Here is a 17,674-nt window from a genome sequence, read left to right on the forward strand (position 1 = left end):
GCCTTTGTTGGCAAAGTAATGTCTCTGCTTTTTAATATGCTCTCTAGCTTGGTCATACCTTTCCTTCCAAGGTGTAAGAGTCTTTTAATTTCATGGCAGCAGTCACCATCTTCAGTGATTTTGGAGCCCCCAAAAATAAAGTCAGGCAGTGTTTCCACTGTTTCCCAATCTATTTGCCATGAAGTGATGGAACCAGATGCCATGATCTTCATTTTCTGAATGTTGAGCTTTAAGTCAACTTTTTCACTCTCCTCTTTCACCTTCATCAAGAGGCTCTTTAGTTCCTCTTCACTTTCTGCCATAAGGGTGGTGTCATCTGCATATCTGAGGTTATTGATATGTCTCCTGGCAATCTTGATTGCAGCTTGTGCTTCTTCCAGCCCAGCGTTTCTCATGATGTACTCTGCATATAAGTTAAATAAGCAGGGTGACAATATACAGCCTTGACACGCTCCTTTTTCTATTTGGAACCGGTCTGTTGTTCCATGTCCAGTTCTAACTGTTGCTTCCTGACCTGCATACAGATTTCTCAAGAGGCAGGTCAGGTGGTCTGGTATTCCCATCTCTTTCAGAATTCCAGTTTCTCTACATGGTGCCTCTCAATTGAGTACATGCTCTGTGACCCCAGAGAAGGTTATTGTCTATGCTGGTTCAAATGGAGCATGTGCCCCCACACCCAGGAGAGACACTTGTCATGTATGGTTGTGACAGTGGGAGAGGTGGGTGGTGACACCTTCCATCTGGTTGTTAGAAATGAAACAGGATGCTAAACAGCCTACAATATGCAGGGCAGCCCCTGACAGAGAACTGTCCCATCACATGTCCATCACAGGGAGGCTGAGAAATCCTGAATCGCCTGAGTTACCCTGCTGCCCTGACCCAGGATGAAGCCTCAGTCCTCATAGGAACCTGTAGATTTCTGCAGGACACGGTTCTCTGTCCAGTGTAACAGCCCCACACTCCCTTACTCTTTCTCCTTCCCCCAGTTTATCATCCTCTGTTCTTTTTTAACCAGTCTTCATCTACTGATGAGCAACTTTAACAGTGTCATGGCCTTTGCACTTTGGTGTTGGTTGAGTCCCCATTGGTACAGCTCGTGAATTAATAAGTCAGGGTGTTTCTTTGGGGATTTTGGCTTGTGATGGGCAAATGTGGGCTACCGTGTGTGTGTGTGTGTGTGTGTGTGTGTGTGTATGTGTGTGTGTGTATATATATGCCATTTCTTAGTCAAAACAAAGACCGAAGGATGTATTAAGGACTGGAATCCAGAGCCATTGTCCAAGGGTCATTAGATGCCTGGGCATATGGTAGAAAGGGTTGTATTCAGCACTATCCAGTGGACGAGGAAGAAGGCTCTAGAAGGCCAGGGGGCACTGGCCCTGGTGTGTCTACAAGTCACCCAGCACCCTGACCCTGCCACTGTTCACGCTGAGAAGTGTGATGTCAGGGAAAGATGTCAGGATTCAGTAAGACAAACAGGAATGTACAAAGACAGAAGGAAGACGCACATATGTTCTCACGGGAGTCCCCACCTAGAAGCAGAGCGACCCAGAGTAGGGATTTCTGTAAATAGTTACCCACATTGTACAATTTCAGCATAGCTCCCAAAGGTGCCCTCTTAGTGTGACTCAGGAAAGACTGACCAGTTCTTCCACTACATGTCAGGGAAACACTTTGAGGTGCGCACAGCCCAAGCAAATGACAGATAGCACTCAATGTGCGTAGAGGATAGAACATCTATACTTCACATCAAGTTTTCATGCTATAAATGTTCACCACTTTCTTTGAGCTTTATTTGATATTGAAAATCTCTCAAAGCTCTCCAGCTGGAGAGAAATAGAAACACACGAGAAGAAGCAAAAGTCATGTATCCATGACCTTCCTGGTACTTGGGGAAAGTTTTAGGATTGCAGGTTGACGTGGACAGGACCAAATGTCCTACAGATCCCAGAGAGGATGGGTCCCGTAGAGAAAGGTCCATTGTGTCTCAGCACTGAGCACCTTTGTTTTAATGTTCCCATACTGGTATTTATTAATCACTCTCTGTTTTCTTTCCATCACACGTGTTAGTCTGGCTGAATGGCACACATTAATTCCGTTCTGGGCATTTCAGTCAGTCGGTCTGTTGACACTGCTCTTGATAAAAGGGTGTTATTATTAAGATCATTTGTATAGGAATGGTGAAGTTTCCTTGTCCACAGAACGTCTCGATTTCTCCTTTATCAGACAGGAGCAGGCTAGAGAATAAGTTCAATACAATGTGCTGTAAACATTTACCTACTCATAAATGTTTACCTACTCACAATGTGCTCATAAAGAATGTATGTGCTGTACAGTCCTCCTGTCCACGCTTTGGCATGAATTTAGTACATACAGACTGAATGCCAATAAGAGACTAAGCCTCAGGATTCATCAGAAAGCAGATGGGCCCAGTAATTCATCCAGTGAGCTGTCTTCCTGTGGAAGCAGACAGATACATACTAATATCAGCTAACAGATGATTGCCAATTCTGTTGTTGTTCAGCTGCTCAGTCACGGACGATTCTTTGTGACCCCATGTACTGCAGAACACCAGGCTTCCGTGTCCTTCACCATCTCCCTGAGCTTGCTTAAATTCATCTCCATTGAATGGGTGATGCCATCCAACCATATCATCCTGTGTGGTCCCCTTCTCCTCCTGCCTTCAGTCTTTCCCAGCATCCCAGTCATTTCCAATGACTCAGCTCTTCCCATCAGGTAGCCAAAGTATGGGAGCTTCAGCTCCAGCATCAGTCTTTCCAATGAATATTCGTGGTTGATTCTCTTTAGGATGGACTGGTTGGATCTCCTTGCAGTCCAAGGGACTCAAGAGTCTTATCCAACACCACAGTTAGAAAGCATCACTTCTTCAGCACTCCGTCTTCTTTATGGTCCAACTCTCACATCCATACGTGAATACTGGAAAGACAAAAGCTTCGACTATACAGACTTTGCTGGCAAAGTAATCTGTCTGCTTTTTAATACACTGTCTAAGTTTGTCATAGCTTGTCTTCCAAGGATCAAGTGTCTTTTAATATCATGGATGTAGTCACTGTTCTCAGTGATTTTGTAGCCCAAGAAAATAAAGTTTTTACTATTTCCATTGTTTCCCCATCTATATGCCATGAGGTGATGTAACCAGATGCCATGATCTTGGTTTTCTGAATGTTGAGTTTTAAGTCAGCTTTTCACTCCCCTTTCCCTCTTTATATGCTGTAGGATGAAGTAAGGAATATTTCCATAGAAATGGTTTTCAGCAATGCTCTGAGGATAGTTGGATGAGTGAGTTAAATGCGAATCTGTGAGAAGAGCAAAATATGACTTGAGATAAGAAAGTACAGATGTGTTTTGAAAAGTCCCCTTGGTTGGTTTATCTATCAAAACTCTATAAGTCCATTCACTCTTTTTTTTTTTTTTTCAAGATTTTTTTTAATGTGGACCCCTTTTAAAATCTTTATTGAATTGGTTACAATATTGTTTCTATTTTGTTTTTTGTTTTTTAACATGATACATGTAGGGTCTTGGCTTCCGATCAGTGTTGGGACCTGCAGCCTATTTATTGGAAGGTTAAGTTCTAACCACTGGACCCACAGGGAAGTTGCATTCACTTTGATAAGGCATTTTATTTTTTAAAAATGTATGAAACCATCAATACATACAAAAACCATTAACTGGCTTGTTGCTTGTGGTGATAAATCACTCAGAAATAAATTTTACAGTCTAGTAGCTATGAAATATTCATGGGGGAAATATAAGAAATTGGATTCATACATTAGATCTTTATGAGTCCACAGAATCTGTGAAAATATTAGTACTTGAAATAAACAAACAAAAAAAAGAAATAAACAGAAAGATGACTATTTTTATTTTTTAATTCTCATGTATGTGTAAAACAAAGACATCTTTCCAGTAGGTTAGTATGTTTGTGCATTAATGAAAAAACATTAATAGATACAGAATTGTTAGGAATTTTTCTTTATCCATGGCTCTGTTGGTGAACATTTAGGTCACTTCCATGTCCTGGCTATTGTACATACTGCTGTTGTACATTGGTGTGCATGTACTTTTTGAAATTATGGTTTTCTCTACATGTATAGGTTTTAATGAAAACTTTCAGAAGTACCTAATTCTGCCTAGGGGATTAAGGATCAAATTTGAATGGGAAGTACTTTAATTGCAACTCATATGATCATATGGATGGTTTTGTCTGAGCCTAGTGATATTTCTTCGTTACCTCTTGGAAAATTTTCAATTAAATCTTCTTGCCCTGCAGATTTCTGGAACATTGTACTCAACTCCTTTAATAGATAAAGGACATTAGAAAGTTTCTGTTTCATTGTGTTTTTCTTTCTTTTTTTATTTTATTTATTTTTTTAATTTTATTTTTTAACTTTACAATATTGTATTGGTTTTGCCATATATCAACATGAATCTGCCACAGGTATACACATGTTCCCCATCCTGAACCCTCCTCCCTCCTCCCTCCCTGTACCATCCCTCTGGGTCGTGCCAGTGCATTGGGGTTTAATTTTAGTAAACATCTTTGAGGTAATGTGTAAATTTCATCTTGAGTGTTAATTTGAATAACAACATCTGTTTACAGTTCAGTCGTGTTCTTTGTCTTCTGGATTTGTGGTGATAATCCTTTAATTTAGTAATAGTTATCACAAGTTCATATAGCACGGGCGGCTGCGACAGCACACGTAACGTGGCCGAGAGGAGCTACCCCACGTCCGAGGTCAGGGGTGGCGGCCAGGAGGCGCTACCCACCGCCCTAGGCCAGGGGCGGTGGCCCAGAGGAGTAACCCCACGTCCAAGGAGCAGTGGCTGTGCGGGCGCAGGAGGGCCTAGAGGAGCTATCCCACGTTCAAAGTCAGGAGGGGCGGCAGTGAGGCGATATCCCTCGTCCAAGGTAAGAGAAACCCAAGTAAGACGGTAGGTGTTGCAAGAGGGCATCAGAGGGCAGACACACTGAAACCATAATCACAGAAAACTACTCAATCTAATCACACTAGGACCACAGCCTTGTCTAACTCAATGAAACTAAGCCATGCCCATGGGGCCACCCAAGATGGGTGGGTCATGGTGGAGAGGTCTGACAGAATGTGGCCCACTGGAGAAGGGAATGGCAAACCACTTCAGTATTCTTGCTTTGAGAACCCCATGAACAGTATGAAAAGGCAAAATGATAGGATACTGAAAGAGGAACTTCCCAGGTCGGTAGGTGCCCAGTATGCTACTGGAGATCAGTGGAGAAATAACTCCAGAAAGAATGAAGGGATAGAGCCAAAGCAAAAACAATACCCAGTTGTGGATGTGACCGGTGATAGAAGCAAGGTCCGATGCTGTAAAGAGCAATATTGCATAGGAACCTGGAATGTCAGGTCCATGAATCAAGGGAAATTGAAAGTGGTCAGACAGAAGACGGCAAGAGTGAACGTCGACATTCTAGGAATCAGTGAACTAAAATGGACTGGAATGGGTGAATTTAACTCTGATGACCATTCTATCTACTACTGCGGGCAGGAATCTCTTAGAAGAAATGGAGTAGCCATCATGGTCAACAAAAGAGTCCGAAATGCAGTACTTGGATGCAATCTCACAAACGAAAGAATGATCTCTGTTCGTTTCCAAGGCAAACCATTCAATATAACCGTAATCCAAGTGAAGAGAAAGTGAAGTGGAACTAAAAAGCCTCTTGATGAAAGTGAAAGAGAAGAGTGAAAAGTTGGTTTAAAGCTCAGCATTCAGAAGACAAAGATCATGGCATCTGGTCCCATCACTTCATGGGAAATAGATGGGGAAATAGTGGAAACAGTCTCAGACTATTTTGGGGGGCTCCAAAATCACTGAAGATGGTGACTGCAGCCATGAAATTAAAAGACGCTTACTTCTTGGAAGAAAAGTTATGACCGACCTAGATAGCATATTCAAAAGCAGAGACATTACTTTGCCAACACAGGTCCGTCTAGTCAAGGCTATGGTTTTTCCAGTGGTCATTTATGGATGTGAGAGTTGGACTGTGAAGAAAGCTGAGCGCCGAAGAATTGATGCTTTTGAACTGTGATGCTGGAGAAGACTCTTGAGAGTCCCTTGGACTGCAAGGAAATCTAACCAGTCCATTCTGAAAGGGATCAGCCCTGGGATTTCTTTGGAAGGAATGATGCTAAAGTTGAAAGTCCAGTACTTTGGCCACCTCATGCAAAGACTTGACTCATTGGAAAAGACTCTGATGCTGGGAGGGATTGGGGGCAGGAGGAGAAGGGGATGACAGAGGATGAGATGGCTGGATGGCATCACTGACTCGATGGACATGAGTCTGAGTGAACTCCAGGAGTTGGTGATGGACAGGGAGGCCTGGCATGCTGCGATTCATGGGGTCGCAAAGAGTCGGACCCAACTGAGTGACTGAATTGAACTGAACTGATCACAAATTCATACAGTCACACACACACACATATATATACAAATACATTCATGCATATGTAGGTATATGATGTTTCAGAATATTTTCACTTGTTTATGCTGCTGCTGCTGCTGCTGCTAAGTCGCTTCAGTCGTGTCTGACTCTGTGCGACCCCACAGATGGCAGCCCACCAGGCTCCCCCGTCCCTGGGATTCTCTAGGCAAGAACACTGGAGTGGGTTGCCATTTCCTTCTCCAATGCATGAAAGTGAAAAGTGAAAGTCAAGCCGCTCAGTCATGTCCGACTCTTAGCAACCCCATGGACTGCAGCCCACCAGGCTCCTCCGTCCATGGGACTTTCCCAGGCAAGAGTACTAGAGTGGGGTGCCATTGCCTTCTCCACTTGTTTATGAAAGGCAGTGCTTTTCAACATTTCTTAAGAGATTAACCCTGACCCTCTGTATTTGGTAGCCTATCTGAGTATCTGAGGAGATACCCCATGCCAAGGGCAAAGGAGAAGCTGCAACGAGATGGAAGGAGGGGCAAATCCGCATTTAAAATCAAACCCCATTCCTGCCATAGACGCTCAGAGGGCTCAAACAAATCTTGTGGGCACGAGGTCCCAGGGGCCCCAGAGAGACGGAGACAGAACTGTGTTTGAGTGTCTCCTGTGGAGGTACGGGTCAGCGGTGGTCTGCTGCAGGAACAGGGTCTCTGGGTGCAGCAGACTTGGGTATGGCATAAGCCCTCTTGGAGGAGGTCACCATTAACCCAACAATAGAGCTGCCAGAACATACACAGGACTGGGAAATAGTCTCTTGGAGGGCACAACAGGACCTTGTGCACCAGGACCCAGGAGAAGGGAGCAGTGACCCCACAGAAGACTGTTCCGGATTTGCCTGTGGGTGTCCAGGAGTCTCTGGCTGAGGCGTGGGTTGGTGGAGACCTGCTGCAGGGTTGGGGGTTCTGAGTGTAGCAGTAAATGCATGGGATGTTTTGAAGGAGGTCTCCATTAACTTCATTACCTCCACCACAGTTTGGCCCCAGGTAAATAGCAGGGAGGGGACACAGTCCCACCCATCAACAGGAAATTGGATTAACAAATTACTGAGTATGGCCCCGCCCATCAGAACAAGACCCAGGTTCATCCTCAGTCAGTCTATCCCATCAGGAAGCTTCCATAAGCTTCTTATCCTTCTCCAGCAGAGGGCAGACAGACTGAAAGCCACAAATACAGAGAACTAACCAATCTAATCTCATGGACCACAGCCTTATCTAATTCAGTGAAACCATGAGCCATACTGGGTGAGGCCATCAAGATGGACAGGTCATGGTGGAGATTTCAGACAAAATATGGTCTACTCGAGAAAGGGAATGGCAAACCACTTCAGTATTCTTGCTTTGAGAACCCCATGAACAGTATGAAAAGGCAAAATGATAGGATACTGAAAGAGGAAATCCCCAGGTCAGTAGGTGCCCAATATGCTACTGGAGATCAGCGGGGAAATACCTCCAGAAAGAATGAAGAGATGTAGCCAAAGCAAAAACAACACCCAGTTGTGGATGTGACTGGTGATGGAAGCAAGCTTTGATGCTGTAAAGAGTGATATTGCACAGAAACCTGGAATGTTAGGTCCAAGAATCAAGGCAAATTGGAAGTGGTCAAACAGGAGATGACAAGACTGAGCATCGACATTTTAGGAATCAGTGAACTAAAATGGACTGGAATGGGTGAATTTAACTCAGATGACCATTATACCTACTACTTTGAACAAGAATTCCTTAGAAGAAATGGAGTAGCCATCACAGTCAATAAAAAATTCCGAAATGCAATACTTGGATGCAGTCTCAAAAAAGACAGAATGATCTCTGTTTGTTTCCAAGGCAAACCGTTCAATATCACAATAATCCAAGCCTATGCCCTGACCACTAATGCTCAAGAAGCTGAAGTTGAATGGTTCTATGAAGACCTACAAGACCTTCTAGAACTAACACCCAAAAAAGATGTTCTTTTAATTAAAGGGTACTGGGATGCAGAAGAAAGAAGTCAAGAAACACCTGGAGTAACAGGCAAATATGGCCTTGGAGTACAAAATGAAGCAAGGCAAAGGCTAACAGAGTTCTGCCAAGAGAATGCACTGGTCATAGCAAACACCCTCTTCCAACAACACAGGACGCATCTCTACACATGGACATCACCAGATGGTCAATACCGAAATCAGATTGATTATATTCTTTGCAGCCAAAGATGGAGAAGCTCTATACAGTCAGCAAAAACAAGGCCGGGAGCTGACTGTGGCTCAGATCATGAAGTCTTTATTGCCAAATTCAGACATAAAATAAAGAAAGTAGGGGAAACCACTAGCCCATTCCGGTATGACCTAAATCAAATCCCTTATGATTATACAGTGGAAGTGAGAAATAGATTTAAGGGACTAGATCTGATAGACAGAGCGCCTGATGAACTATGGATGGAGGTTCGTGGCACAGGGAGGAAGACCATCCACAAGAAGACAAAATGCAAAAGAGCAAAATGGCCGTCTGAGGAGGTCTTACAAATAGCTGGGAGAAGAAGAGAAACCAAAAGCAAAGGAGAAAAGGGAAGATATACACATCTGAATGCAGAGTTCCAAAGAATAGCAAGGAGAGATACGAAAGCCTTCCTCAGCAATCAGTGCAAAGAAAGAGAGGAAAACAACAGAGTGGGAAGGACTAGAGATCTCTTCAGACTTCCCCGGTGGCTCAGACAGTAAAGTGTCTGTCTACAATGCGGGAGACCTGGGTTCGATCCCTGGGTCAGGAAGATCCCCTGGAGAAGGAAATGGCAATCCACTCCAGTACTATTGCCTGGAAAATCCCATGGACAGGGGAGCCTGGTAGGCTACAGTCCATGGGGTCACAAGGAGTCGGACACGACTGAGCGACTTCACTTTCAGAGATCTCTTCAAGAAAATTAGAGATACAAAGGGAACATTTCATGCAAAGATGGGCTCAATAAAGGAGAGAAATGGTATGGACCTAACAGAAGCAGAAGATATTAAGAAGAGGTGGCAAGAATACACAGAAGAACTGTACAAAAAAGATCTTCACTACCCAGATAATCATGATGGCATGATCACTCACCTAGAGCCAGACATCCTGGAATGCAAAGTCAAGTGGGCCTTAGGAAGCTACACTGTGAACAAAGCTAATGGAGGTGATGGAATTCCAGTTGAACTATTTCAAATTTTGAAAGATGATGCTGTGAAAGAGCTGCATTCGATATGCCATCAAATTTGAAAAACTCATCAGTGGCCACAGGACTGGAAAAGGTCAGTTTTCATTCCAATCCCAAAGAAAGGCAATGCCAAAGAATGCTCAAACTACCACACAATTGCACTCATCTCACACACTAGCAGAGTAATGCTCAAAATTCTCCAAGCCAGGCTTCAACAGTACATGAACCGTGAACTTCCAGATGTTCAAGCTGGATTTTGAAAAGGCGGAGGAACCAGAGATCAGATTGCCAACATCTGTTAGATCATTGGAAAAGCAAGAAAGTTCCATAAAAATCTACTTCTGCTTTACTGACTACACCAAAGCCTTTGACTTTTAGGGATCAAAACAAACTGTGGAAAATTCTTAAAGAGATGAGAATACCAGAACACCTTACCTGCCTTATGAGAAACCTGTACGCAGTCAGGAAGCAACAGTTAGAACTGGACATGGAACAACAGACTGGTTTCAAATCAGGAAAGAAGTACGTCAAGGCTATATATTCTATATTCTCACCCTGCTTATTTAACTTATATGCAGAGTACATCATGAAAAACACTGGACTGGATGAAGCACAAGCTGGAATCAAGATTTCTGGAAGAAACATCAACAACCTCAGATATGCAGATGACACCACCCTTATGGCAGAAAGTGAAGAACTAAAAAGCCTCTTGATGAAAGTGAAAGAGGAGAGTGAAGAAGTTGGCTTAAAGCTCAACATTCAGGAAACTAAAATGGCATCCAGTCCCACCACTTCATGACAAATAGATGGGGAAACAGTGGAAACAGAGTTTATTTTGGGGGGCTCCAAAATCACTGAAGATGTTGACTGCAGCCATGAAATTTAAACACACTTGCTCCTTGGAAAAAAAAGCTATCACCAACCTAGTGGGGGAGGAGCTAAGATGGTGGAGGAGTAGGACGGGGAGAACACTTTCTCCCCCACAAATTCATCAAAAGAACATTTAAACGCCAAGTAAATTCCACAAAACAACTTCTGAATGCCGGCAGAGGACATCAGGCACCCAGAAAAGCAACCCAAGTCTTCGAAAGAAGGTAGGAAAAAATATAAAAGACAAAAAAAGGGACAAAAGAGGGAGGGACGGAGTTCCGTCCCAGGAAGGGAGTCTTAAAAAGAGAGAAGTTTCCAAACACCAGGAAACCTTCTCACTGCCGAATCTGTGCCCAGCCTTGGAAGCACAGAGGGCAACATAACAGGGAGGAAAAATAAATAATTAAAACCCGCACATTGCGAGCCCTACGGTAACTCCCCCAGTGGAGAAGCAGTGCAGATGCCTGAATCCGCCATTAGCAAGCGGGGGCTGGGCAGGGAGGCGCGGCGCGGATTGCATCACAAGAATCTGGCCTGAATACCCTGAGCACTATCTGAGCAAAATAATTTGGGCTAGCAAACCAGACTGTGGGATATCTACCACGCGAAAAGCCAGCCCTAACCTATGACACCGCCAGGCCGGCGCATGGAATAAAGGACTGTACAGAGATAGCCGGCGGCAGACCATCCCCCTCCAGTGATAGGCAGCCAGAGCCGGAAGGGGAGAATCGCAGACCCAGAGAGACATTATCTATAAAACTGTAAGCAGGCTTCTTTGCTAACTAAAACTTCTTGGGGGTCTGGATGGTCAACATCTGCCTGAGAAGGTGCGCCAGTGCACACCTAGATAACCGAGCAGCGGGGAGGTGATAAGTCGCAGCAATCGCGCGCCAAACACCTCATCACCTGAGCTGCTCGGATCTGGGAAGGGCACAAAACGTAGGCCCAACCAAAAGTCTGCGCCTCTGAGGGCTACCCGAGTGTCTGAACCTGAGCGGCTTGGACCTGGGAAGGACAGGCAGCCCAGGGCCGGCCGTGGATGGTTCCCGGCGGAGCAACCTAGAGGCTGAGCAGCGTGGGCAGAGAGGCTACACGCACCATGAACGGGGGGCAGACCCAGTGTGGCTGAGGCACTGCGAGCACACAGGCTTTCTTATCTCTCCTTGCCAGTGTTATTTGTTTGCAACATCCCTCCCTACCTCCCCTCAGCGCGACTGAACAAGTGAGCCTAAAAAAAAAAAAAAAAAGTGTCCTCCACCGTCCCCTTTGTGTCAGGGTGGAAACCAGACACTGAAGAGACCAGCAAACAGAAGAAGATATAACAGAGGGAACCGCCTTGGAAGCTACAGGCAATAGATTAAAACCCTGTGGTTACTACCATCTACATAGGAAGGGGCCTATAGATCTTGAGAAATATAAGTCGGACCAAGGAACTAGCCAAAAATGAACTGAACCCACAATACTCACAACAAAACCGGACAAAACAAAACCCCCAGGTTGGGCGTCCCTAGCTACCAGGGGCTCCTGCTGGGAGGTGATCTTCATTTTGACACCTTCCTGGCCCCATCCTCCACTCAGTGGCCCTTCCTGCCCACCTGAATCCAACCTTGGTGACACAGTACGTCTTTCTACCCTGGAACACTGATACCCCAGAACTTTCCACTGTGAGGACAGCCAAAGTGTGTGATTTGTCCAGTCTCCCAGCCCCTGCTGCCAAAGTGACTTTCTGTAGCCTTGAGTATCTCTGCTACTTCCTACCAGGAATGGGCAAGGTCTGGGTCCAGTTTAACGTAGTTCTTACCTTTACAGAAGCTGGAGATTGAATTTGTTTCTAGAGGGCCCTGTTCACCCCAAACCAGGGACTGCCCTTAGAGCGTCAAAAGTGGGGGTATTTTTAAACACCAACAAACTTGACTGCGATGAAAAGGACAAGTTCTTGGAAATACACCACATGAGACTTATCAGAAGGTTTGGGTCAGGGGAGTCTAAAATGTTAGTTGCTTTAACATAAAAGAAATTAAAGCAGCTAGAAAAAGGCTTCTTAAGACACACCATGGCCTGTCAAGATTGCCTTTGCCTGTCCATTTTCCTTAAACTGCTGCCAGAAAAAAATATGTTTGGCCAGAGTGTCACTATCAAGGGGACCAGCTGACTTGTGTGATAGCCTATGCAGCTTTGGCTGCATCTTGTACCTGACCTGGCCTAAGATTTCTGTTTACACAAGACTTTTCAGCAGTTCAGCTTTAAGTTGTAGTTGAGACAGCTGCCACTCTTGAGGGTTCTCTCAAGCCTGGGAATGATGTAGGAGAATTTTTCTTGTTTGGTCTAAAAATGGTGTTCAGTTTTTATCTTATGATGTTTTGGGGGGAGGTTTAACTCCTGACAGTGTCTGGAAAACTGCACCTGATGTTCTCAAAGATCACCAGGAGGGAATGGAGGTTTGTTGAGTTTACAAACAAAGATTAAGCCAAAGGCTGTGGGAAGACAGCTTCCTGGTGGCAGGGAGGCTGGGATCTGGGGAGGTGCCTTGAGGCTGTATCCTGCATCCCTGATGTGCCTTCTTATTTGCTTTCAAGTTGTCTTTCCAATGTCAGCAGGAAATTGCCATGATCGCCTTTTGGGGTTTGGGGTTATGTATGTTTTACTTTTCTTTGGCTTCTCTGGGGATCATTTTCTTGTGTGTTTCTCTCCCAGCTCCACTGAAAACAAAACAAGGGGTGAAATTTGATCTCAGTCTTGAAGTGCTAATTCCAATAAGTGACTTCTCCTCCATGATCCCAGAACACACCAGGAGAGAGCTCTAGACCTTTATATTCTGGGTGTGGTTCTCCTTTTGTAAGCCGTTCTTAGATGTTCAGTCATAAAGATGTGCACTTTTCTCGAGAAAATAAAATATTAAAGTTGTTATGCCCCCCCCCAAAAAAAAACTGGACAAAGTCCTAGATATATTTTTACTATTTGTATGATCATTCTTTCTTTCTTTTTTTTAAATTATTTTTTTAATTAAAAAAAATTTTTTAAGTCGTCTATTATTCCTTTAATTTCCACTTTTATAACCAATTACTTTGCAAAAAAAAAAGAAGACCCTATTTTTTTTATAAAGCAAACTTCATATATTTTTTTAAATAATTTTTTTGACCTTTTTTTCTTTTCCTTCTTTTCTTTAACATTGTATTTTTGAAATTCCAAACTCTACTCTAGATTTTTAATTTTAGCTTTTTAGTATTTGTTATCAACTTTGTACCTATAGTTTTTTGTTTGTTTTTGTTTTTATATAATTTCTGTGACCCTTTTTTTCTTTTTCTCTGTTTCCTTCTCTTCTTCTTTTAAATAACATTGTATATCTGAAATTCCAAACTCTACTCTAGATTTTTAATTTATGCTTTTTGGTATTTGTTATCAATTTTGTACCTGTATTTTTTTTTATAATTTATGCGACTTTGCTTGTTCTTGTTTGTCTTTTTTTCCCTCTCTCTTTCTTTTTCGTCTTCTTTTTTTAACATTGTATTTTTGAAATTCCAAACTCTACTCTAGATTTTTAACTTTTGCTTTTTGGTGTTAGTTATCAATTTTGTACCTATATTTTCTCTATAATTTTTGCGACCTTGTTTGTTTTTTGTTTGTTCGTTTTTTCTCTCTTTCTTTTCCTTCTTCTTTTCTTTAACATCGTATTTTTGAAATTCCAAGCTCTACTCTAGATTTTTAATTTTTGCTTTTATGTATTTGTTACCAATTCTGTACCTTTAAGAACCCAATCTTCAGTACCCATTTTTCACTAGGGAGTGAGATTACTGGCTTAACTGCTCTCTCTCCCTTTGGACTCTCCTTTTTCTCCACCAGGTCGCCTGTGTCTCCTCCCTAACCCCTCTCTACTCTACCCAACTCTGTGAATTTCTGTGTGTTCCAGACGGTGGAGAACACTTAGGGAACTGATTACTGGCTGGATCTGTCTCCCTCCTTTTCATTCCCCCCATTTATCCTCCTGGCCACCTCTGCCAACTTCTTCCTTCTTCTCTTCCCTGTATAACTCTGTGAACAACTCTGAGCGGTCCAGTTGTGGAGTGCACATAAGGAAGAGATTACTGAATAGCCCACTTTCTCCTCTATTGATTCCACCTCATCTCATTCGGGTCACCTCTAACTCCCTCCTCACTCTTCTCTTCTCCATATAACGCTGTAAACCTCTCTGGGTGAAACAAGTTTCAGGGCAAGACATACCAAGCAAATTCTCCAGCAGTGAGGAACACAGCCCTGAGCTCAAAGATACAGGCAGCCCAAAGTCACCCCAAAACCATAGACATCCCATAACTCATTACTGGACATTTCATTGCACTCCAGAGAGAAGACATACAGCTCCACCCACCAGAACACCGACACAGGCTTCCCTAACCAAGAAACCTTGACAAGCCACCTGTACAAACCCACACACAGTGAGGAAACACCACAATAAAGAGAACTCCACAAACTGCCAGAATACAGAAAGGACACCTCAAACTCAGCAATTTAAACAAGATGAAGAGACAGAGGAATACCCAGAAGATAAAGGAACAGGATAAATGCCCACCAAACCAAACAAAAGAGGAAGAGATAGGGAATCTACCTGATAAAGAATTCCGAATAATGATAGTGAAATTGATCCAAAATCTTGAAATCAAAATGGAATCACAGACAAATAGCTTGGAGACAAAGATTGAGAAGATGCAAGAAAGGTTTAACAAGGACCTAGAAGAAATAAAAGAGAGTCAATATATAATGAATAATGCAATAAATGAAATTAAAAACACTCTGGAGGCAACCAATAGTAGAATAACAGAGGCAGAAGATAGGACTAGTGAATTAGAAGATAGAATGGTAGAAATAAATGAATCAGAGAGGATAAAAGAAAAACGAATTAAAAGAAATGAGGACAATCTCAGATACCTCCAGGACAATATTAAATGCTACAACATTCGAATCATAGGGTCCCAGAAGAAGAAGACAAAAAGAAAGACCATGAAAAAATACTGGAAGAGATAATAGTTGAAAACTTCCCTAAAATGGGGAAGGAAATAATCACCCAAGTCCAAGAAACCCAGAGATCCCAAACAGGATAAACCCAAGGCAAAACACCCCAAGACACATATTAATCAAATTAACAAAGATGAAACACAAACAGCAAATATTAAAAGCAGCAAGGGAAAAACAATAAGTAACACACAAGGGAATTCCCATAAGGATAACAGCTGATCTTTCAATAGAAACTCTTCAAGCCAGGAGGGAATGGCAAGACATACTTAAAGTGATGAAAGAAAATAACCTACAGCCCAGATTATTGTACCCAGCAAGGATCTCATTCAAATATGAAGGAGAAATCAAAAGCTTCTCAGACAAGCAAAAGATGATAGAATTCAGCACCGCCAAACCAGCTCTCCAACAAATACTAAAGGATATTCTCTAGACAGGAAACACAAAAATGGCGTATAAACTCGAACCCAAAACAATAAAGTAAATGGCAACGGGATCATACTTATCAGTAATTACCTTAAACGTAAATGGGTTGAATGCCCCAAACAAAAGACAAAGACTGGCTGAATGGATACAAAAACAAGACCCCTACATATGCTGTTTACAAGAGACCCACCTCAAAACAGGGGACACATACAGACTGAAAGTGAAGGGCTGGAAAAAGATTTTCCATGCAAATAGGGACCAAAAGAAAGCAGGAGTGGCAAAACTTATATCAGATAAAATAGACTTTAAAACAAAGGCTGTGAAAAGAGACAAGAAGGTCACTACATATGATCAAAGGATCAATCCAAGAAGAAGATATAACAATTATAAATATATATGCATCCAACACGGGAGCACCGCAATATGTAAGACAAATGCTAACAAGTATGAAAGGAGAAATTAACAATAACACAATAATAGTGGGAGACTTTAATACCCCACTCACATCTATGGATAGATCAACTAAACAGAAAATTAACAAGGAAATACAAACTTTAAATGATACAATAGACCAGTTAGACCTAATTGATATCTATAGGACATTTCATCCCAAAACAATGAATTTCATCATTTTCTCAAGTGCACATGGAACCTTCTCCAGGATAGATCACATCCTGGGCCATAAATCTAGCCTTGGTAAATTCAAAAGCATAGAAATCATTCCAAGCATCTTTTCTGACCACAATGCAGTAAGATTAGATCTCAATTACAGGAGAAAAACTATTAAAAATTCCAACATATGGACGCTGAACAACACGCTGCTGAATAACCAACAAATCACAGAAGAAATCAAAAAAGAAATCAAAATTTGCATAGAAATGAATGAAAATGAAAACACAACAACCCAAAACCTATGGGACACTTTAAAAGCAGTCCTAAGGAGAAAGTTCATAGCAATACAGGCATACCTCAAGAAACAAGAAAAAAGTCAAATAAATAACCTAACCCTACACCTAAAGCAACTAGAAAAGGAAGAAATGAAGAACCCCAGGGTTAGTAGAAGGAAAGAAATCTTAAAAATTAGGGCAGAAATAAATGCAAAAGAAACAAAAGAGACCATAGCAAAAATCAACAAAGCCAAAAGCTGGTTCTTTGAAAGGATAGATAAAATTGACAAACCATTAGCCAGACTCATCAAGAAACAAAGGGAGAAAAATCAAATCAATAAAATTAGAAATGAAAATGGAGAGATCACAACAGACAACACAGAAATACAAAGATCATAAGAGACTACTATCAACAATTATATGCCAATAAAATGGACAACGTGGAAGAAATGGACAAATTCTTAGAAAAGTACAACGTTCCAAAACTGGACCAGGAAGAAATAGAAAATCTTAACAGACCCATCACAAGCACGGAAATTGAAACTGTAATAAAAAATCTTCCAGCAAACAAAAGCCCAGGTCCAGACGGCTTCACAGCTGAATTCTACCAAAAATTTAGAGAAGAGCTAACACCTATCCTGCTCAAACTCTTCCAGAAAATTGCAGAGGAAGGTAAACTTCCAAACTCATTCTCTGAGGGCACCATCACCCTAATACCAAAACCTGACAGAGATCCCACAAAAAATGAAAACTACAGGCCAATATCACTGATGAACATAGATGCAACAATCCTTAACAAAATTCTAGCAATCAGAATCCAACAACACATTAAAAAGATCATACACCA

Source organism: Bos javanicus, chromosome X (assembly GCF_032452875.1).
Source record: "Bos javanicus breed banteng chromosome X, ARS-OSU_banteng_1.0, whole genome shotgun sequence".
Classification (NCBI taxonomy): domain Eukaryota; kingdom Metazoa; phylum Chordata; class Mammalia; order Artiodactyla; family Bovidae; genus Bos; species Bos javanicus.